Here is a 23,687-nt window from a genome sequence, read left to right as displayed (position 1 = left end):
GAGGGGCTCCTTCAAACGTCAGTCTGGGTGGTCTCTTCCTACGAGGCAGGAGGGGGACCAGGCGAGGGCCCTGGAGCAGGGGCTGCTGGCCCCGCCCGTGGGACCTGGGACAAGTCCCCTCACTCTGAATATAACGATGCAGGGAACATGATCCCTTTTCCACCTTAGCTCCACTCGCCCAAACGGAACCTAGCTGTCTCTCCTGTGATCATCAAATTCAACAAAAAATCTTCAAAATGAGTGACTGTGTGCTTTCACAATTTAAAAAACGTTTTCAAGTTTAAAAAATGTAGGAGTCTGAGACTGCTTTTCTCCTTTACTGGTCAATTAGTCTGAGTTCTGGCAAACTGCTTGAATGGTTCATCATTTCCCCTTCACGTTCCTGGGTAGCAAAGTCAGTATTCTAGGACCAGCTCAAGAAGCCAACCCTCGCTGAACGTGTGGCTACTCCTCTGAATTCGGGTTTGGGAGGAAAAAAGCTATTGTTATCTTAGGATTCACTCCTATTTAAAATTAAAACTGGGGGGGGGGGGGCGCCTGGGTGGCTCAGTCAGTTAAGCGTTCGACTACAACTCAGGTCATGACCTCGTGGTTTGTGAGTTCGAGCCCCACGTTGGGATCTGCACTGACAGCTCGGAGCCTGGAGCCCGTTTCAGATTCTGTGTCTCTCTCTGCCCCTCCCTGTTCATGCTCTATCTCTATTTCCTTAAAATAAATAAACATTAAGGGCGCCTGGGTGGCTCAGTCGGATAAGCGTCCGACTTCGGCTCAGGTCATGATCTCGCAGTCCATGAGTTCAAGCCCCGTGTTGGGCTCTGTGCTGACAGCTCAGAGCCTGGAGCCTATTTCCGATTCTGTGTCTCCCTCTCTCTCTCTCTGACCCTCCCCTGTTCATGCTCTGTCTCTCTCTGTCTCAAAAATAAATAAACGTTTAAAAAAATTTTTTTTAAATAAAAAAGAAAAGAAAAAAGAAAAAAAGAAAAATAAATAAACGTTAGAAAAAAATTAAAAACAAACAAACAAACAAACAAACAAATAAATAAATAACATTAAAACTGGGGGGTTGGGCGCCTGGGTGGCTCAGTCGGTTAAGCGTCCGACTTCAGCTCAGGTCATGATCTCACAGTTTGTGGGTTCGAGCCCCACCTCGGGCTCTGCGCTGACAGCTTAGAGCCTGGAACCTGCTTCAGGGTCTGTGTCTCCCTCTCTCTCTGCCCCTCCCCCGCTCGGACTCTGTCTCTCAAAATAAATAACGTTAAACATTGATAATAACATTATTCTTAACACAATAATAAACATTAAACATTAAAAAATAAAATTAAGGTGCAGACATACCTCAAAAGCACATTTGTGATGTTTCCATTTACACTATCGATTGGTCTCTCAGGCTATTAGATATTTCGTGTATTACAAAAAACTGTGTCTAGAAAAACAGGTGGCAATTATAGAGGTGCCAGATTTGGCGAGCACACGTGCACGTGCATGCACACACACACACACACACACACACACACACAATACAGGATTTCTGGCTAAATTTAAATTTCGTATAAACAACGGATAGTTTTTACGTTATTGTTATCGAGTTGTAATTCAGACACCATAACACTCCCCCTGTGCACAGTTCCAGGGGTCTTAGCTGATTCACAGGATTGTACAGCATCACCGCTCTTTCATTTCAGAGCATTTCCGTCACCCTCCCCCCAAATCCCGTCCTCACTTCTCCCATTGTCCCTCCTCCCAGGCCCAGGCAACCGCTCATCTACTTTCTGTCTCCATGGATCCGCCTGTTCTGGACATTTCACATAAACCCAATCATACGGTGTGTGGTTTTCACAGAGCACAGTGCTTCCAAGGTTCACCCATATTGTAGCACGCATCAATACTTCCCTGGTCTTTTTGCCTGAACGTTCATCCGCTGTATGGATACGGACACATTTTGTTTCCCCGTTCATCGGTGGATGCGCATTTGCACCGTTTCCACCTTTCGGCCCTTATAAATAATGCTGCTAGGCATTGCTTGTGTACCACGTTTACGTGCGCATATGTGTTCTTGGCTCTGGGTACATACGCATCTAGGAGTGGAATTGCAGGGTCACAGGGTAACGCTATGCTTAAGTCTTTGAGGAGCCAGGCTGACTTCCAAGAGGCTGCACCATCCTGCAGCCCCAGCCAGCAGCGTAGGAGGGTTCCGATTGGTCCACCTCCTGCCCAGCACTTGTTACTGCCTTTTTCAGGTGTTTTTTTTTTTTAATCGTTTTTGTTGTTGTTGTTAAGTTTATTTATTTATTTGAGAGAGAGAGAGAGAGAGAGAGAGAAGGAGCACAAGCAGGGGAAGGGCAGAGAGAGACGGGAAGAGAGAGAATTCCAAGCAGAGAGCTTGCAATTCAGAGAGCCTTCTACTGAGAGAATGGAGCCTGACACGGGCCTCCCACTCAAGAACCGTGAGATCATGACCTAAACCGAAATCGACAGTCAGACATGGAACCACTGGGCCGCCCAGGCGACCTGTTATTGCCTTTTTGATTACAGTCATCCTAGTGGGTGGGAGTAGAGGCTAACAGATACTTAGCACATTCTAGAAGGATACTCGTGGACATCCACCCCGAGGAGACAGAGGTGTGCCTACTCCACTGCCTTTCTTGGTTGCTGCTGGCCAAGGAAGGAGCCAGACTGCCTATTTCAAAGTCTCTTATTAACAGGAGAATTTTTTGCGTGCTTTTAGAAACATGGAAAACACAGAGAGGCAGGGTTTAGAGAGTGCCAAGAAAGGAGTTCAATCAACAGTGCAGCCAATGGTTTTTCCATAAGGCAACCTGGGGACACGCAGGCCAACCTGTAGACGGTGGGGAGGCCTCACCTCAAGGCTAGGAAGATGCCCTTCCGGGTGCTGCCATTGTCTGCTGGACTGGAGTGGCCTGGACAGAGTTACAGCTCAGCATATCCCTGTGCCCCGGGGAGGGAGACTGACAGAAGCACCCAGTGCTCAGGGAGCACCTCCACTTTTCTCCCTTTGCCTCTAAGTTACTCTGACCATCGTGTGGAGGCTTGAGCCGCAAGGAGAGGAGAGCTCCAGATCCTTCTAGAACCTCCCTTTTGCAGCTGGAAATGCCCCAGCTGCTCCTGGCCAAAGGTGCCTGCCAGCAGGGCCCAACAGTCTAAGCGGGGACCCACAGCCCAGAGCACACAGCCCTCCCGTCCCCTCATCTCGGCGACTGTGCTCGCTTCTGGTATTTCATCCCGGCAAGTAGCACTCAGGGGCCACCTTCCTCAGAGACACAGAAGCCACTGCTCGGAAGAGTAAACTAAGGACAGACAGACAATCACACAGCCAAGCTGTGCAGCCTTAGGAACCAGGTCTTGCCCCCGCCCCTGCCTGGACCCTTCGTCCAGACTCCCACGTTCAGGGTCCCCGCGCAGCACAGTCCCTCAGCCTGGTGCCCTGGGAGGTCTCAGCTGCCATCTCTTTTTTCGCCATTTATTCACAAAGTGTGCAGAGCACGTGGAAAAAGGTTTGCTCCAAAAAGTTAAACGTAGAATTATCACAGGACCCAGCAACTCCCCATCTAGGCACACACCGGGGAGAACTGAAAGCAGGGATTCAAACAGACCCTCGTACTCCAGTGTTCACAGGAGCGTTATTCGCTTCAGCCGAAAGGAAGCAGCAGCCCAGTGTCCGCCACCAGATGAGTGGATGAACATATAATGGAACAGTATTTAGACATAAAAGGGACGCAGTCCTGACACATGCTACAACACAGACGAGTCCTGAAAACGTTATGCTAAGCGAGACACAACAGGCTAAAAAACTGTGGGGTGCCTCAGTGGCTCAGTTGAGTATCTGACTCTTGATTTCGGCGCAGGTCATAACCCCAGGGTGGTGGGATCGAGCCCCACATCAGGCTCCTTGCTGTGGATGGAGCCTGCTGGGGATTCTCTCTCTCCCTGTCTCTGCCCCTCTCCCCTGCTCATTTTCTCTCTCTCTCTCTCTCAAAACAAAACAAAACAAAACTGTATGATTCCGCTTATGTGAATCAAAAAGTCAAGTTCATCAAGAGAAAAAGTAGAACGGTGGGTGCCAGGGGCTGGGAGGAGAGAGGGGTGGGGAGTTACTGTTTACTGGGGGCAGAATTTCTATCTGGGAAGATGAAAAAGTCCTGGAGGCGGATGGTAGTGACAGGTGCAGAGCACGGTGAGTGTTTTTGATGGCGCTGAATTGCAAATACGTTTAGAAATAGTTAAAATGGTGCACTTTATCCTATTTTACCATGACCGCAGAGCGTGAGGCACGGCCCCTGGGAGGGCTGGAGGGGTGGGGAATGGTGTCCTCAGGAGGATGGGGTGGGAACAGCAGGCGGAGAACCGCGCAAAGGCGCAGAGGAAACTGAACAGCACACGCCGATGGGCAGGTGAAGTGCGGAAGCTGAGCAAGCAGAGAGGGACAGACAAAAGCAGCGAAGAAGGCGGCTAAGGCCGACGCCTGTGGGCACAGAGGTTCCAGGCGGGATGGCCCACGGCATCGAATGGCTCCACGGAGCCACGGATGAGGACCGAAGACGGCCCGAAGAGACATGCGTCCACAGCGCGGGGTAACAAGTTACACCTTCTCGGTCGAAGAGGCACAGTGAGCGAAAACGAGAGCCTTTCAGCTACAAATTAGAAAGAATAGGGAAAAAAAATCAATCACGGGCTGTGAAGTTCTGAGATGGGCAGTAGTGACGGTCACGTAGCAAAATGAATGTGTGTCACGCCCCCAAACTGCACACCTAAAAATGGTTAAGGAGCCCCGCATCGGGCTCTGTGCTGGCAGCTCAGAGCCTGGAGCCTGCTTTGGATTCTGTGTCTCCCTCTCTCTCTCTCTTTCTCTGCCCCTCCCCTGCTTGTGCTCATGCTCTCTCAAAAATAATAAACTTATTAAAAATTTTAAAAATAATAAAAGATTTTGTTAAAAATCCAGGCTGTCAGAGTGGAATGCATCTGTCTCTTTTGCGTATAACTTGATGGTAGGCAATTTATCACCATGCAGCCCAAGCCTTAAAACTGTCCACTCCAGAAGCCAAGCATTCGCTTCTACGAATCTGCTCAGGGGCAACGAAGGAGGGTATGCAAAGATACTCAGGCAAAAGGACGGCCACTGAAGTACTGTCTATGGAAAATGAAAATTAACACACATACACGCAAAAAACCTCGTAAATAATCCACAGGCTCCAGAGCAAGGCACTCGCTAAATAAAGAACCATATATCCATGCAACAAATACCATTCAACCTTTACAAGCCATAAGTGCCTACTTACTAAGATGGAAAGATGTTCCTTTTTTCTTTATCCATTATGATTCATTCTCTATTTCACCACAGTTCAATGATTTACACCCAGAAGTTACAAAATCAGGAGGCCATCAACTGTGGCAGAGTCCCAGATCCTTCTGAACAGAACTATCTAGACCTTGGAGGATTTGAATGTCACTCAAAATCTCTTGCTTCAGAGAAAACAAAACAAACAACAAGAAGGAAGGAAGGAAGGAAGGAAGGAAGGAAGGAAGGAAGGAAGGAAGGAAGGAAGGAAGGAAGGAAGGAAAGAAAGAGAAAGAAAGAAGAAAGAAAGAGAGAAGAGAAGAGAAGAGAAGAGAAGAGAAGAGAAGAGAAGAGAAGAGAAAATTAAGGAAAAAACCCCAACAACCTTATAGGTTCCAGGACTCCCACAAAAGCTAGCCAATACTAGGACTGTGGATGTTAAGGACACAGTATTGAGAGAAAAGACAAGGTCACAAAACAGCATCATACTGTGCTCCCATTCTTACAAATACGAATACTAATATAAATACATATTTACTTAACAAACATTTACTCTGCAGCTACGTAAGAGGGCTGGGCCGGGCACTAAGAATACCCCCAGGAAACAAGTCATGGCCACTGCCTCAGAATCCAGGGAGCTCCTACCTGTCTGTGTTTGGAGCACCTGTGTGCGCAGGAGAAAGACTGTGGCATGGTGGCTATGCATCTGGAGTCTTCTCTGGCAGGACAGAGAACAGGTTTATTGACTGCACGCAATGTGAAATGGTGTCTCTGGCTTCCCCAGCCAAAGGTCAAATGTACAACCACGTGGACCCAATAAGACAGGTGTGAGAGGGCCCCAGCACCAGCTGACAGATGGAGCCAGGCAAGAACTTTCTACAGCACGGTGCCTGTGGTTAACAATATGACACTGTATACTTGGAAATTTGCAAAGAGGGTAGACTCATGGTAACTTCTTAGTGTGTGTGCGCACACACACACACACCCACACACAAATAATAAGGATGATGATGATGAAGAAGGAAGCAGTTTTTGGAAGGAATGGAAATATTTATGGCACAGATAGTGGTGACAGTTCCATGGTGTGTATGTATCTCCAGGCTCATTAAGTTGTATACATTAAATATGTACAGTTTCTTGCAGGTCAATGATACCTCAGTAAAGTGGTTGGTTTATTTACAGGGCGGGGGAGGGAGCATGACCCGGGGAGGGGCAGAGAGCGAAGGGGGGAGAGAGAGAAGAGAGAGAGAGAGAGAGAGAGAAGAGAGAGAGAGAGAGAGAATGAATGAATGAATGAATGAATCCCAAGCAGGCTCTGCACCACACAGAGTCTAACTTGGGGCTTGAACTCACAAACCATGAGATCATGACCTGAGGCGAAGTCCAGAGTCGGACACTTAACAGACTGAGCCACCCAGGCGCCCCACCAACAAAGTGGTTTTTTTTTTTTTTTTTAATTTTTTTTTTTCAACGTTTTTATTTATTTCTGGGACAGAGAGAGACAGAGCATGAACGGGGGAGGGGCAGAGAGAGAGGGAGACACAGAATCGGAAACAGGCTCCAGGCTCTGAGCCATCAGCCCAGAGCCTGACGCGGGGCTTGAACTCACGGACCGCGAGATCGTGACCTGGCTGAAGTCAGACGCTTAACCGACTGCGCCACCCAGGCGCCCCAACAAAGTGGTTTTTAAAAAAGTTTAGATAGCAAGGGGACAGAGATGACAGAAGCTGGTTGGGAATTTGGCACCAAGGGAACTGAGCCCCCAAGGTGCCCTCTGAGCCCCCAGGTGTTTGGCTGAGTATCTCCCAAACCACGGGCTGCTCTAGAAAAAGCCAGAGCCCTCATTTTTTCGTTATTATTTGGGCTTGATTCTACCTCACAGTTAACTCACTGGTTTCCAACCTCGTGACCAGGAAGTACTCATTTATTATTTGTATCTTCCCCGTGGACCTCATCTATTGAAAGATTTTGGCCTTCCAGGCAGTATTTATGAAAGAAAAATCTGTTTTTCTCTTATCCTTATTGATCAAAGTCACATAAAACTGCCAAATAGCTTTCTAATCAGCAGGATTTCACCAAGGTGGCCTCAAGGATTGATAGGATTCCAGCCAAAGACAAGGTACATTAGTTACCAGCTCCAGCGGTGGGAAGGGCTGAACAGTTGCCCTTTGTCTCGGGGAAATAATGAGACATGGGGACACCTGTCCCTGCTCTCCCAGGCCCCCGGACGGGAATGGCTGGACAGCCACTTCCCTTTGTGCCCAAGGACACTGAAGGTGCACCCAGGGAGTGCAAGCAGTGGGGAAGAGGGGTGAGGGGGGGAAAGGGGAATGGAAGGGGAGGGGGAGGGGACTAGGGGAAGGGTTGTGGGGAAGGGGGAGGGGCAGTGGGGGGAAGGGAGAGGGGAAAGGGACTGGGGAGGGGTGGGGTGGGTGAAGGGGGAGGGGCAGTAGGGGTGGGGTAGCTCTGTCCCTTGGGGGCAGGAACAAGGCCCCCGTGTGCACACACACGGGAGAAAATGACACCTTCGGAACTTAACTACAAGGCTGAAGCACTGGATGTCTTGAGGGAAGAAAATCTAGAAAATAAAAATAAACCCGTTGTTCTAGAGCTGCAGGAGCTTACTCGGACACATGGATGCACAGGAACAGGGCACCTCCCCCCCCAGCCCTTGCTTTGCTGCAGTCCCACGCGTGTGGCAGGTCGAAAACATTTGCCAAACTACATTCTTTGGCTTTGATGTGACGTGGAAATTCTATCACTCGTGCCCAGCAAGGCAAAACCCCTGTTATGTCCCCCAATCGTCAAGGGCAAAAGTGTAAACCAGCTTGTCTGGTTCAAAAGGACAGGGGTGGGGCCCCAAAACAGGCCTCTTCTGGTCCCTGGGGTCAGCCCTGGGACAGCTGCTGAGGACAAAGCTCTGCAGGAGGGAGCCAGCCTGCAGGACAGGGGCACCACCCTCCCGGCGGGTATCGTGGAGAATCCCCAAAGAAAACCCAGGGGGCCAGGAGCTGGCAGGGCTGTCGGAGCCCGCGTCACCCACATGTCCACTCCACTGCGCTCGTAGAGCCTTTCAAAGATCCAACAGTTGGCCGGGGGGGGGGGGGGGGGGGACGTGAATGCGGTACCACCCTCCCCCGCCGCGCTCACCGCGCCCACTCCAGGCGAGCACGGAGCACAGAAAGCCGACACCCGAGGGTACGGGTACTGGGACTCAGGTGTAGCCACCAGAGGTGTTTGCCAGGGACCCTGTAGGGCGGCGCGATCTCGTTGGGGCACTCAGATTCCCCTCCGACCCCAGCCTCGTTTCCGTTTACTACTCGAGTACCAGGCCCCTCTTAGCAGGGGTTTTGCTCCTTCCCAGTTCTTCTCCAGGGACTGTTTCCACACGCTCACCTCCAGGGCATCGAGAGGCATCTGTACCTGCGGCCCAGGTGCCTCGGCTGATCTCTGCCTGCATCTCTCCTGCCAGCAGCTCTCCTGGCAGCCCTGTTCAGGGACTCCCACCAGCAGATCCACCGGCAAGCCAGAGACCCGGGGACCTGCTGCACCCCGCAGCCGGGGCCCTCAGCCTCCTTGCGAGCAGTGTCCTCAAACGGGGCACGGCCGCGCTGAGCCGGCTTGCAAATGACCGTGCAGCGTACAATCCCGAGGGCGTCCATCTCCGGGTGGTCACGAAACACCTGCATACTTGCGTCCAGTAGCTGCCACACGGCAGGTATGCAGAAGGTATCTGAAGAAAGGAGCGCCTTTCGCCTGTCCTTGGGCTGAGAGCAAAGAGCCTGTTGACAAGGAGATCGCCTCGAGCCTCCGGGTGCAGAGCTGAGCCTGGGACAACTGGAATGCCCGGGGGGTCACTTCTGACCATGACTGGTCTCGCCCTTTTACCCGCGTGCCATTCAGATACATGCCATGTGTCCGTGACGTGGAAAAAAGACTGGGAAACGCCAAACTTGATGAGTATAGCGTCTTTCTGTGTCTGGGTCCTTTCTGTCGGTACATAAATAAGCTCAGGTCTCTCCCATCTGTACCAGACCGGCAGGCCCACAAGTCAGCCCCCAAGCGCCCCCCAACATTCCTTCCCACCCACAGGCCCCTGCTCCGGAAAGCACCAGGCCACTCTCAGCAATACAGGATCAGGAGGCCCACGGGCACGTTGGGTGGCTGGGCTGGTGCCCAGCACAGTAAGGAGCCACCCTCCCTTCAGCACTGGGCCACCACTCTTGCACGGGAGGCCTCTGCCCTCCCCATGCATGATGATACATTCCTAGGGTAACAATTCAGTTCTCCAACTCTTCCAGCAAAGAGGCTCCATGGGTCAAGTGGACCTCAGATTCCAGCCTTATTTACAAAAAGGTCAACAGAATTATATGGAACGGCCAGTACCCGGAAGCGTTAAGTCAATAAATTAACACGAGAGTACGGTGTAACCACCTGAAAAAGAGAACATTATGACTATACAAATATTGTTCCCTGCAGAGCCAAGAAATGTGCTAGGCTCATATTTCTTCCTGTACAGTTCCAATGTCAACAGCCAAGTGCTCCTCAAAGAAAAAAAGCTCCCAGAATCAAGGTCAAAGAGAAGCTTGTTCGTGCTCTCCCAACCGTTCAAAACACAGGCAGTATAGGGACGCCTGGCTGGCTCAGAGGGTAGAGCATGCGACTCTTGATCTTGGAGTCGTGAGTTCAAGCCCGTGTTGGGCATAGAGTTTACTTAAAAAAAATTTTTTTTTAATAAAAGCAGGCAATATCTTAGTGTGCCTCATATTTGGAATAAGACATGCTGGTGACTGTTTTTATTTTTTTGTGGGGTTTTCTGTTGCCTTCTTTTTCCTACTGAGAGAAAGAAACATAGCCCATCCCCCACAACCCTACTGTCTTCCAGCTTCTTGTGCGTTCTGTCCATCGTCTGGAATCCATTTCAGTGTCTGTCCTGAAGATATTATTCTTGGAACCAACGACTCTCAGTTCTAACTTGTACCAGGTGCTGCGGAGGCCTGCTGACAGCCGTCTGTCTGGGAGTTCTTTTCTCTGGACTCCTGGAAGCCACCAAATCTCTCTGCCTCCCACTGCCTCCTTCAGGGTTTTCACCCTTGTTTTGCTGGTGTGGACACTCAAAATGAGTGGGAAGCAACCCTTAAGGACCTGCACATCTGTAACGGTCTTTATGGGGCGCCTGGGTGGCTCAGGTGGTTTAAGCGTCCGACTTTGGCTCAGGTTGTGATCTCGTGGTTTGTGAGTTCGAGCCCCACGTCAGGCTCTGTGCTGACAGCTCAGGGCCTGTAGCCTCCCTTGGATTCTGTGTCTCCCTCTCTCTCTGCCCCTCCACTGTTCGTGCTCTTTCTCTCTCTCTCAAAACATAAACTAAAAAAAAAAAAATGTAAGGGGTGCCTGGGTGGCTCAGTCGGTTGAGCGTCCGACTTCAGCTCAGGTCACGATATCACGGTCCGTGAGTTCGAGCCCCGCGTCGGGCTCTGGGCTGATGGCTCAGAGTCTGGAGCCTGCTTCCGATTCTGTGTCTCCCTCTCTCTCTGCCCCTCCCCCATTCATGCTCTGTCTCTCTCTGTCTCAAAAATAAATGTTAAAAAAAAAAAAAAGTTTTTTTTTAAATGTAACTGCCTTTATAACTGACTGGTTTGGCAAGGTGTGTCAGTTCCCTAGGGCCACTGCAACAAATCAGAACTTGGTGGCTTTAAACAACAGGACCCTATTTTCTCACAGTGAAGAGGCCAGAAGGCCGCAGTCAGTGTCTCCGGGCTACAACTGCAATGCCAGGAGGGCCGTGCTCCCCACAGAGGCTCTGGGGAAGAACCAGTGTCCACCCTCCTCCAGGCTCAAAGCCTTCCGCTTAGCATCTCCAAGTAATTCCCCATCTCAAGACCCTACTTTAATCCCATCCGCAAAGACCCTTTTATCATACATGGTCACATCTACACGTTGCAGAGACTGGGATGGAATATCTACCGGGGGCGGGGGGCGGGGGGGCGTTTTTCAGTCGACCACACTGGATATGAAATTTTTGTTTTCAATAGTTAACAAATGCTTTTCGCTCAGAGCCTTACTAGTATCCTGCCTCCGTTCTAGCTGATGAGAAGTTTATTTCGCTGGCTCTTCCTGACTCCTGACTCCTTGATGCTCTGGCACTCCACATGCTCACCCCAGCTGGTCACCCCTAGTACCACGGCTTGGAACACCATCCACCCGCCCCGGGGCCACGCCAGACCAGCGCAGACTTTGCTCCCACAACACCAACCAGCCCGCACTCCCAGCCTGGACTCTGCCAGTAAGTACGCTCGTCCTCATTCTCTCCTACTAAACGCAGTGTCTGTAGGAGTGCCAAGGAAAGTTCCAGGGCTGCCTGGGTGGCTCAGTCCGTTGAGCATCTGACTTTAGCTCAGGTCATGATCTCAGGGTTCATGAGTTCAAGTCCCACATCGGGCTCCACGCTGACAGCTCGGAGCCTGGAGTCTGCTTCGGATTCTGTGTCTCCCTCCCTCTCTGAACCTCCCCTGCTTGCGCTCTCTCTCTCTCAAAAAAATAAACATTAAAAAAAAAGTGTTAAAGTTCCAGCTTTTAGCACGACTTCCCATTCCTGCCCTGGGCTGGACCTGTGGGCTTGGTCAAGAGGCCCTCTGGAGTCCGCAGGGCAGACTGGCCCCCCCACCCCCAACCCCGGCCCACCTCACCCCCACCCCCCCCAGCCCCCGCCCGCCCCCGTACTCAGGCTCCTCTGACACACCGTTGGCATTACCATTCCCCTGCCTGCTTTCTATCATCCGGAAATGTGCTGCAATCTCTCCGCTCCTGCTAATTCCCTGCAGTTCCCTGCCGTAGGATTATGCTGCTAGTAATCGTTTTATTATCATTTTAATGGGTTCTGCGGAGGGAAGGCGGAGGGAAGTCGTGTGCTGAATCTCCCATCCTGGACGCTGAGTTACTCTCCGTTAATTTTTCAGTTACAACTTGCATATGCTGAAGAGATAACAGACATTCTATTCTAAGCCCCTCGTCCTTGACTCCTCTTGGTGGGAGCTGAGTGGGGGCGGGGGGGGGGGGCAGTACAGCAGGGTTCAGACTCACAGCCCACCTTGTCCGACCTCCGACTCCTGCGGGCCCTCCCTGTCCGAGCTCCGCTGCTCAAGGCGCAGATCTGCCGGTGCATGTGGAGGAAGTGGGAAACGGCACGCGAGTTTCCTCTTTCCAGGATTTTTTCTTTTAAACAAGCAAAGCGCCTCGGTGGCCTTCCCCCTAATGCCGGATGCATGCGTGGAGGCGTTAAATGAAAAGAATGGGCAGCTTTAAATCGAGCACATCTTTTGCTGGTTCCATCCGTCCAAGAGAACCTTTTTACTCAAAAGCAAAGCCCGCGGGATACATCCCTGTTTCACAAAGGCCCAAGTTTAAAAATAAACACGGGCGTTTGAAGGAGCACAGAAATAGTCTGCGCCCACAGTGCCTTACAACACGAGGCATATGCGGGCTCGGAAGGAGCGAGAGGCCGCGGTCCACGGAAAGTTAGCCCTTGTAGACCTCAAACAATGACCCACGAATGAAGGCAGCCGTTTTTGTGCCGGATCCCCTTGTACTACGCCGTGTCGGCCGCATCCCATTCAAACCAACCACAGGCGTCCACCCTGTCCAGCTATTCACCAACAGGCTCTGAAGGCAGCCCCCGGAGCTGGAATTCGAATCCTCACCAGCCTTTGTCTCCACCTGACTTTGTGGTCTCCTCCCCGTCGATCCCTGTACCCAACCTCCAGGCTTGACAGAAGTCCCTGTGCCTTCAGGCGATGCCTCTCGTGTGTGTCCACCCCCCCCCCCACCGGTCAGAATCCTCTCATCCGTCAAGGCGAAGTGCAAACCAGTCCCCTCTTCCATCTGAAGCACCTGGTTCCACCACCGGACCGCATTCTCTCCCTGGAGCCCAGCTCTCTGCACCCTCCCACTCTGTCTCGTTTGGGGGACCTAGTCTTGTGCCATACCCCCCAGACTGGGGGAGGAGCCCCCTTGAGCAGGGATCGGTCTTCATTTCCAAAGGCCCCGCAGGGCCTTGACAGAAGAAGAGCTCAAAGTTGAAGCCAGGAGCTTTGAGTGAACTCAAGTAACAGAGGGCCCGGGGGACGAGCTGCCAGCTGGCGGGATCCTGGCACTTCCACAGGGTAGGAAGGCAGGTCCTTGCTGGACAGCAGTGGAAACTCTCTACAGCAGACCTGGCAGGTAACGCTCTCCTCCCAGGCAGGCGCACACACATGGGCCCGAGACGCATCGACCGCCCCAGCTCCAGGGCTGGAGGCCCAGCATATGGCTTCCCTACCGGCAACCTCCTCCCTAATCCCCAGTGTGCGGCACAGGTGACCTCTTCCAATGTGCCCTGCCTGGCCTGAAAGCACAACTCTGCCAGCGTGAGCTCGATGGCCACTGACCACATCTTCCGTGCCGTGTCACAGCCAGAACCTGGCAGCAGTAAATGTGTCTCGACAAAGGAGAGAGAGGGCCGCCTGGGTGGCTCAGTCGGTTGAGTGTCTGACTTCAGCTCAGGTCATGATTTCGTGGTTTGTGGGTTCAAGCCCCGCATCGGGCTCTGTGCTGACAGCTCAGAGCCTGGAGCCTGCTTGGGATTCTGTCTCTCTCTCTCTGCCCCCCCCCCCTCTCTCTCTCAAAAATAAACATTAAAAAAAAGAAGAAGAAGAAGAGAGAGCAGAGGAGAGAGAGAGAAAGAGAGAACAAGAGAGGACAGGAGTAAGCACCCAGCAAATACATCCTGCTTCTTCAGGTTTGGAAGGAAAACATCCAGAGTCCCGGTAGGTCTGCAACAGACAGAAATAAATGCCTCACAGAAGCACGTCGTGTCCCCCGTCACTCTGTGGAATGCTCTGGTTGCTGCGTGTGGGCTCCAGGTTATAACGCGCCCAATGTGGGACTACAGAACTGGGTCTTCTCTGGTTTCTTCTCTCTTTCAGAAAAGGTCTGATGCTCGGCTTTTAGCAGAATGAGGCAGCCGGCAGGTGCCAGCCAGCTGGGGCCCGTGTGTGCGGCCCAGAGTCTGGCCCCAGAACAGCCCGTGCCTGTTCCCTTGCACCAAGGACACGTCGCCCGTCTCCTCCAAAGGGCCAGATGGCTGTGTGTAGACTTCTCCCCACTTCATTTTTATCTTCTCCAAGTGCTCTGCATCAAGCTTGCATTCTCAGATGCGCGGGTTTGTGTGCACATTCACATCTCGAGTGAAGTTCATGCTCCCCTCCGCTGTGTGTTTTTTCAGGTGGAAATACCTTTCCATGGTCACACAGCAATGCCTCGATCCTCCCCTCCTGTCTCAGCAGAACCTCCTGGAGGTACTTCCGGAGGCTTTAGCAGGTGCCCTCTCCCACTGTGCGCCTTGATCCTGCTGGGCACTGACGTCATAGCTCACCTGATTTTCCCACCAACCTTGAGAAATCAGCATCTGACTGCTCATTTTGCAGAGGAAAACAGAAAGGGGGGCACGATACAGTAACCTGCCCAATGCCATAGTCATTAAGTGACAGTCACCTAAACTGCCTGAGCCCAACACACAGGGCTTCAGGCACCCTTCATGCCAGTCTATTCTGCATGTTCCCAGTGATGTCCCACACCCGTGCTCCACTGACCCCCTCCCTAGATGGCCCGGCCACTCTCCCCTCTCCCCATCACCACGGTCAGGCTGAGACGCTCTTGAGGAACTCGGCAGGTCCCTGAGCAAACAGACTCATCCTTATCTGTCTCTCACATAGGCTGCCTTCCTGCACACATCCCCACAGCCCTTCCCCAAGTCCCAGTAGGCAGCAGAGAGTCCAGAAAATTCTGTCTGAGCTCCAGTTCCTGACCAAGGGCTCACAGACCCGAAAGGTGCCTTTGAGGCCCGTCTGGACCATGTTGATCAACCAGCCACCAGATCAGTAAGGTGGGGCTCACCTGTTGTTTCAATAGCCGGCCTCCTGGGTGGCTACAGAAAACCTCCCTTGGGCCCCCCAGGGTCTCTCTGCAGCCTCCCAATACCAAAACAGATCTCTTCTTCCCACAGCACTAAACAAATACCCTCGGAAACCTCCTTTTCTCCCAAGCTCCATGCACCCCACCCCCACTCCCGGCGCCAACGTGAGGCAGGCCTCCTTCTGAGTGCAGCCCTGAAAGTACCTACTCCCTTTGGCCGTCCCTGGACCACACCTTCCCACCTGCCACCCTCTCAAATGGCACTTCCTCAGGCAAGCTAAGATGCTGCCTAATGTGTGGTTCCCCCCCCCCCCACCACCACCGAGCAGTTCTCTAAGACAACCAGCTGGGTGTCCTACAATCCACCTCAGTTCGGACACGGTCTACCTGCAGTCTCAGACCCCACGGGGGAAGGGCTCCGCCCACGTGACCGTCCCCTCGCTCCTACTTCTGCCACCAACTGCAAGTCCAGGCTGTCACCTGTGCTCCTGACTTACCAGCTGTACCTAGGAGGTTCCCACGCCCCCTTCTTGGGCTCATCAATCTGCTAGAGCGGCTCACAGAACTCAGAGAAACTTTGTACTCACTAGATCACCAGCTCGTTCTGGGAGGATGCCACTCAGGAACGGCCAGATGGAAATGACTCACGAGGCACGTTGTGGGGACAGGGTGCAGAGTCTCCATGCCCTCGGGGTGTGCCACAATCCCCAAATCTCCATGTGTTCACCAACCCAGCAGCCCTCCCAGCCACCCTTTTGGAGTTTCATGGAGGCTTCGTTACGTAGGCATAGTTGATGACATCACGGGCTGCCGCCAGCTGATGCAGACTCCAGCCAGGTCCACTCCTCGAAGGGGGCGGGGACTGAAAGTTCCAACCACGTCCCCACAGGGCAGGCTCACCCCCCTCCCTGCCAGCTGCCTTCCTCAAGACCTTTCCAAAAGCCACCTCGTTAACATAACAAAAGACACCTTTCTGGCTCTCAGCTCGGGGAAATTCCAAAGGTTTTAGGAGCTCTGTGCCAGGGATGGGAAGACAACCAAATACATATTTATTATAAAATGCTGCATCACAGCAGCCCCCAGACCCCGACTGCCCGCCCTGTAACTCCCCCTCCGAGCACTGCACACGGCCGGACCACTATTTTCCTCGCTGCCCCTCCAGACACCTTTTCCCTCCCCCCAAAACTCCCCAGCTTTCAATCTCTCCTCTTCCGGCTGTCATCCACTACCCCTCCCAGTCCACCACGCTACCCCTCCCCATCCACCCCCCATCCACCCCCATCCCCCTCCCTACCCGCCCCTACCCCCTCCCCCTCCCCAGCCACCACCCTACCCCTTCTCACCTACCACCCTCCCCCTTCCCACCCACCACACCACCCTATCCCTCCCCGTCCACCCTACCCCCTCCCCCTCCCAGTCCACCACCCCTCAGCACAGCCAATCAGCAACCCCCATGTCACTCCGTCACTTCTCCATGATTTTAGCTCCTAGGCCTCATCCCTCTGTCCTACATGACTCCAGCCTTCTCAGTCATTTCAATACACACACAGAGATGAGCCTCCCCCCACCTTTTCTCTCCCCTCAGCCCCGCAACCCTTAGTCATAACCTGCCCAGTATTTGTAATTCCAGCCTATCCAGAATCTTCATTTCCTGCCTCTCCCTCTGCAAGCAGACACCCGCTCCAGCCCAGCCTATCATACTTCCAGCCATCTTTACCCATTGGTTTCCCATGGCACTTAACACCTGCCACCCCCAAATACAACACTTTGGCATACTTGTTATTTTTAATTAAGGTCACTTTATTTTTTTTTTTAAGTTTATTTATTTATTTTAGGGGAGGAGGGGCAGGCAGAGAGAGAGAGAGAGAGAGAGAGAGAGAGAGAGAGAATCCCAAGCAGGCTCCACACTGTCAGCACAGACCCTGATGCGGGGCTTGAATTCACAAACAGTGAGATCATGACCTCAGCCGAAATCACAAGTCGGATGCTCAACCGACTGAGCCACCCACGTGCCCCTAAAGTTACTTTAGAAACATCAGGTTCGAGAAGGATAATCTGAGTCTTCTTCGTCTCCCTAAAAGCAGGAGGTGAATCTCCCATGTGAAGATGTCCTCCCTGGACCAGGAGGACGAAGGGCATCGTTATCACCAGAGACAGGAAATCCAAGGCTCGAGGCTGTGTAACCGAACCCTGTTACTCCTTCACTCATCCAGCACACCAAGCTCAAACCTGTCTCCTCAATTCTGCCCAAGTTTATTGGTTCTTTGTCTAAAAGGTGACAAGGCTGCCTGCTTTGGTCACTTCTTCGAGCCCCGTATCTTTGGGGCTCCCGTACATAGTTAACATCTTCTCGTCTTAATCTGTTTTATGTCCATTTAAATTATTAGACCAGCGAAGAATCTGAAAAGGAAGAGAGGAAAAGTATTCCTCCCTTACACCACAAAATTTACTTGTTATATTTGACTCATTTCTTAAAGTTTATTTATTTTGAGAGAGAGAGAGAGAGAAAAAAAGCAAGTGAGCAGGGGAGGGACAGAGAGAGAGGGAAAGAGAATCCAAAGCATGTGGGGCTCCAACTCCTGACCTGTGAGATCGTGACCTGAGCCGAAATCAGGAGTTGGACGTTCAACCGACCGAGCCACCCAGGCGCCCTATTTGCTCTATTTTAACTTATTGTACGTGTCGTTCACACAGGAGCTTCATGAAGACAGGGTTCCTCGTCTGCCTGGTTACCGGTATCCTCCATAAGTGAAGAGCTCTTAGCGCAAATATAGACACTAAACAAATACTTGTTGAATTAATGAGTTATAATGAACTGTTCTGTAATTACTCAACATCCACTCTCCCTACAAGGACAGGGCCAAATCCATCTTAGCCACTCTTGGAGGTACTTGGTAAATATTACTTAACTGACTGGATGCTGGAGGATGTAGGATGTAAGGCACTCACTGGATGCTGGAGGATGTAGGATGTAAGGGCTAACTGCTGTTTACAAGGTAACCTCCACCTGGAGCTCAGCTCCGCTCCCGCTGGCTGCCACCTTGACCCAGGCGACCTAAACTAAGCTGTTGACTCTGATAAACCCAAGGACACACCAGAAGCCCTTGGACACAGAGATAGGAGCACATACAGTGGTTTCTGTCTCTGCCATGCAAAGATGTGGTCCTACAGATGAGGGGAAACTGATGCTATCAGTTACCAAGAACAGCTCCAGAGACCACTTGAAAATTTTCATTCTAAAACCCGATTACCTAGAAGACCCTCACCATGAACTTCTAGGAAAAAAAAACAAAAACAAAAAACAACCCACACTTAACAAGGTCCCATCTAGGTATCAGGTCACATTTCCAGCCTGTCTCTTCCTCTTCAAGCTGCACCTGCCATTCACCGGGTTAGTTTAACCATTCGTGGGTGAGAGACCAGCTCCAGGGAAAGGGACAGATGAATAAACCAAACAAGTTTTACAAGATGCATGGAGAACACCACATTTCACTACTTCAGACTCAGTCTGACCCCTTACCTAGGATGAAGGGGCTTGAAACCCTCAACTTCTACGGAGACCAAGTGCCATTTGATTGGAAAACCAGGCCTGAAAACCCCATCACTGAGGCACTTTTCCCAGTTAGGTCTCATGGGCAAAACCTTCTATTACAGGCGGGAGAGTCCCAGCTACAACATCACAGCTAGAGCACTTGGGAGGGAGGGGAAGGGAGGGGAGGGGAGGGGGGGGAGGGGAGGGGAGGGGAGAAAGGAAGGAAGGAAGGAAGGAAGGAAGGAAGGAAGGAAGGAAGGAAAGAAGGAAGGAAGGAAGGAAGGAAGGAAGGAAGGAAGGAAGGAAGGAAAGAAAGAAGGAATGGAGGAAGGCAGGAAGGAAGGAAGGAAGGAAGGAAGGAAAGAAGGAAGGAAGGAAGGAAGGAAGGAAGGAAGGAAGGAAGGAAGGAAAGAAAGAAGGAATGGAGGAAGGCAGGAAGGAAGGAAGGAAGGAAGGAAGGAAGGAAGGAAGGAAGGAAGGAAGGAAGGAAGGGTGGGCTCTCATGCATCTTTGAGGCAAAGAGAGCAGACAACCACGTACAGCAAGAACCACTGACAAATCTGAGAGATCCTGACTTGCTGCCACGAAGAGGGTGAGCACGTGGCTTTTGCAGAACTTACAGCCCTGCTCCTGTCGAGACTGACACGGATACAACTGATCGCATGTAGACGGAGGCCCACAGGGGCTTACTTATTGGAGACGCAGAACGTCGATTCCTATCGCGTGATCTGAAACCCGTCTCGGTAGATGTGATCACGACGTTCACTTCAACGACACTAAAGAATGAAATCTTTCTGAGAATGTCCACTGAAATCTGAGAATAAAAGGACCCAGGGAGAAAGTGGGAGGCAGAAGGGTGAGGAAGGAAAGACAAAAACGACGGCTCAGTAGATTCTGGGCGGAAGAAATCTGTGGAACACTCAGACAGATGTGTGAACAGCTGTGAGGGCACATCAGAGCAAATCTCTGCTTTGAAGGCTCCCTTTTAAAGGCGTACTGACTGGGGTGCCTGGGGGGCTCAGGCGGTTAAGCACTCAACTCTTGACTTTGGCTCAGGTCATGATGTCGCAGTTCATAGGATCGAGCCCCACATCGGGCTCTGCGCTGAAAGCGAGGGGCCTGCTTGGGGTTCTCCTCTCTCCCTCTCTCTCTCTGCACCTCCCCCATGCCTGTTCTCTCTTTCTCTCTCAAAATAAATAAATAAACTTAAAAAAAAGATACAGGTGTACTGACAGAACTTCCTGGGGACACGTCCTTCTAAACCAAAGTTTAGGGCGCAAGTTGTACTTTTTTTTTTTAATGTTTATTTATTTTTGAGAGAGAAACACAGTGTGAGCAGGGGAGGGGCAGAGACAGAGAGAGAGACACACAGAGAATGTGAAGCAGGCTCCAGGCTCTGAGCAGTCAGCACAGAGACCGATGTAGGGCTCGAGATCATGACCTGAGCCGAAGTCAGATGCTTAACCAACTGAGCCACCCAGGCACCCCACCATAAGTTGAACTTTTGAAACAAAGGCCGTCTTCCTGGCCAAACTGCAGAAGTTTCGCGGAGCATGAGCCTCAGAAGTCGAACGACACACATCTTGGTCACCAGCCCCACCAGATCTGGCCCAGCGGTCTTCCCTTCACCAACTGAACCTCTCTGAAACCCGGTTTCCTCATCCATAAATCATAAACCTTTAGGGAAATACGCAATAAAGATAGTTCCCCTCACCCTGGCTGAACTCGCTCTTCTACGGAAACAGACAAAGATGCCATAATGACCGTCTGTTATGACCCTACGTCTGCCTGGCACGTGCCATTCTGTGGCCTCGGTGACATAGATCCTGGGTGATCACAGAGTGGGGCAGCCAGCAGGGTAATAGCCGGCCAGTGCTGAGATCCCACCGCTGCTCCTGGAGGGAAGGCTTTCTGCCGGGAGTAGCCTTCTCTTCCCTACACACGTTTTCCAGAAATTTCTACCAAGTACACACAGAAGCCAGTGCCAGTAGGACAGTGGTTGCGAGGATACAGGCTTGGCCTGAGGCCACTGTCCTCTCTCGTGGGCAGTCACGTGGCAGTGAGGGGACACAGAAGGCCAACTACACATAAGACCGTGACACAAACGACGGATGGACGGAGCCTCTCAGGGCAAAGCTGGCATCACGTCACATGCCACCGTCATCCTCTTTCAGGACATCGCCAGGGTGGTGCCAATTTCACCGAATGCATGAAAGGCAGCTGTCGGAAGCCGCACCGATTTTGATTCTCCTGAGGAGAACCTCCGGGGGCGCCCACCAGGCTCTCCCCTTGAGGGATGGGCCCCCAGAGGCTCCAGCGTGGCCAGGCCTGGGTGACACCCCATTCTCAGGATACTCTACTTAATTATTTAAGGAATGAGACATTGTTTCCTTTGTGGGCAAAGCTTCCAGAACATTTAAAATTCATGGGAGAAGCCAAGGAGTGGCTTTTTTTAGCTCCCTTCCTTAAAGCGAGTGGTACGGCTTTCAATCAGACTCGTGGGATTCCAATTCCAGTTTTCCAGAATATTCCATCCTTGGTGAGGCATGCCTGCTTTTAGGGAAAAAAAAAAAAAAAAAAAGATTGAAAGAAAAAAACAAAACATAAAAACAAAAAAAGAGGAAGCTCTGACAAAGCCAAACTCAATTAATCATCACTTTTGTCTCACAGGAGTCACTTGTCTGTGCCAAAGTAGGGCAGGAGTCCAACCGTCCCTCGGGACACGCAGGGCCCGCTAGGGGAGAAAGCTGTGCTCAACCCAGGCCCACGAGTGCCACAGGATACCACACGGGGGAAGGGAACCCAGTGCCGCAGACCGCGTGGGTGCGTGACGGGGCCCACGAGGGGGGCTCCCCACCCTGAATGGGACGTGGGGGTAAGCTCAGACAACACCACGGAGAACACAGTCCCCACACCACAGAGGAGCCAGCTGAGGCCTCCCCGAACAGGTGGAGGGCCCACTCCCCAGAATGATCTTTAATTCTCGCGGCTCCAGAAAGGCAGGCTTCCGGGGGCCCCTGCAGCCCAGAGCTGCACACCTGAGCACCCACGGGGCCCTCGTCTCCCCAGCAAAGCCCAGCCCACGAGATGCTCTCCCTGAGGACGGAGAAAACCCGGTCACACCCCAAGCCATTCTTCATCAGAACAAGAAGATCTGGACAGAGTTTCTGCCAGTCACAGCCCCCGACCCCCAGCTTCTGTCACCAGCCCGATGCGTACCCCACCTGTGACAGGTGCTCACAGGTTCCCCCAGATGCCCGCAGAGCCAAACCCTATGCCTCCCTCTCACTGAGCCAGGTTCCGGCAGCTGAGTCCACACAGAGCGAGCCCCGAAGAATGGCTGGCTGTCTGCAAGGAAACTGCTCTCCTCTCCCCCTACCATCACTCTCCGGCCCCAGTTCTCCCTCGCCAGGTAAATGCACCCCCAAGTCTTTTCAACAGTGGCTCTCATCTCTTTTTGGTCAAAGACCCCTTTGAAAATCTGATAAAAACGATGGATACCTCCCCAGAAAAGCACATTCGTAGAATTCTCCATGGAGTTTGGGGAAGGGGTGTTCACGGACCCCCGAGCTGCATGGAGAGACCACTCTTTAAGACACCCTCCTTCAGGCGCCTGGGCGGCTCAGTCGGTTAAGCGTCCAACTCTTGGTTCAGCTCAGGTCATGATCTCAGTTCATGAGTTCAAGCCCCACGCCGGGTTCTGTGCTGACAGCGCGGAGCCTGCTTGGGATTCTCTCTCTCCCTCTCTCTCTGCCCCTCCCCTACTCCCCTCGCACACACACTCTCTCAAAAATAAACAAACTTTAAAAAACAAAAGACAGCCTCCTTCGAACCCCCCTCTCGGAATGTGTCCAGACCGCTCCCGCTCCGCTCCGCTCCTCCTGAAGACATCCTTGCACACGTCTAAACCGGGATGAACTCCGGTGCCAGAACCCAGCATCCAGCTGCAGAGCAAAGCAGACCACCACCTCCTTTATTCCTGCCGTGTCACACTTGACTGAGGTCTTCAAAGCGTCCATCAGCGTTTGGGACGAACGCATCATCGGGGCGGACTCAACACGGAGCTCACCTTCCCACTAGAAGGCCCTGAGTCCCTCCCAGGCCCGGGGAGATGTGCCCACGACCACAACCCAGGACGTGAGCACTCCCCCCTTTCTCGGTCACTCGGCCCCACTCAGGTTCCAGGCTCCTCCCCGCACCGCCCCCTTCTCCAGGGACTCCCCTAAATCTGTCCTGAGGTCAGCAGGCACCGGCAGCCCAGCCGCAGGGGTGTTCCCCACACCTTCCCGCCTTCCCCGAAACCGGGCCAGTCCCTGAAGGCCGCACGGCCACGCACACACCCGCACCCACACCGCTCTGTGCCTCTTGCCTTGCAGGTAAAGAGAATACAGGGGAGGCAGAGGATTCGGGCCCTGGTGGCCCCCACACGTGGCTCTCACCATGGCCTCAGAGCCTGGCCATCCCTGCCACCTGCCTTGCAGCCACGCTCGCCAGCCTCCACGTCACTTCCTGCCACTGATCAGGGGCTTCAGCTCCGGGCCCAGCTTCTCCCTCTGCCCACCTCCTGTCACTGTCACCACACACGTGGATGACCCCCAACGCCCCGGACTCAGCTCCTTGTCCTCCGCTGCAAGGCCCTCTTCACCCCTTCAGGGCGCTCTCCCACAGCCGTCCGCGGGACCCCTCGCCACCGGGAGAACGCCCCCTCCGAGGGCGACTTTCCAGCACGGAGGTACCTCCCACCCCACAGACTCCTCCAATCCACTGCCCGGCTCGCTCTCCACCAGCCACCTCCCGGCCTCACGCTCTCCCTCCACGCCCCCTACCCAGCCTGGGGGGTTCTGTCCCTGCCACCCGTCCCGCGTGAACACCCTCCGCCCCAGCCTGGCGCGCCCCGCCGTCCACCTCCTCCAG

The 23,687-nt window shown here is 52.7% G+C and overlaps 1 protein-coding gene across 5 annotated transcripts in view; it reads right to left on the bottom strand.

The window, feature by feature from the left end:
- The window catches only part of HOMER2 (homer scaffold protein 2), a 98,320-nt gene that overhangs the window by 54,782 nt on the left and 19,851 nt on the right, over nucleotides 1-23,687 (bottom strand). Inside the window, exon 1 of one of the 5 annotated variants that reach the window (XM_045448615.1) lies at nucleotides 15,829-16,017. The exons of the other annotated variants lie outside the window; for them this stretch is intronic. The gene's annotated coding sequence lies outside the window, so the exon portion shown is untranslated. Of the gene's footprint in view, nucleotides 1-15,828; nucleotides 16,018-23,687 lie in introns of those variants that run through there. 5 annotated transcript variants of the gene reach the window in all.

This window comes from Leopardus geoffroyi, chromosome B3 (assembly GCF_018350155.1).
Source record: "Leopardus geoffroyi isolate Oge1 chromosome B3, O.geoffroyi_Oge1_pat1.0, whole genome shotgun sequence".
NCBI classification, from domain to species: Eukaryota; Metazoa; Chordata; class Mammalia; order Carnivora; family Felidae; genus Leopardus; species Leopardus geoffroyi.
This window is presented reverse-complemented; position numbering and strand designations above follow the sequence as displayed.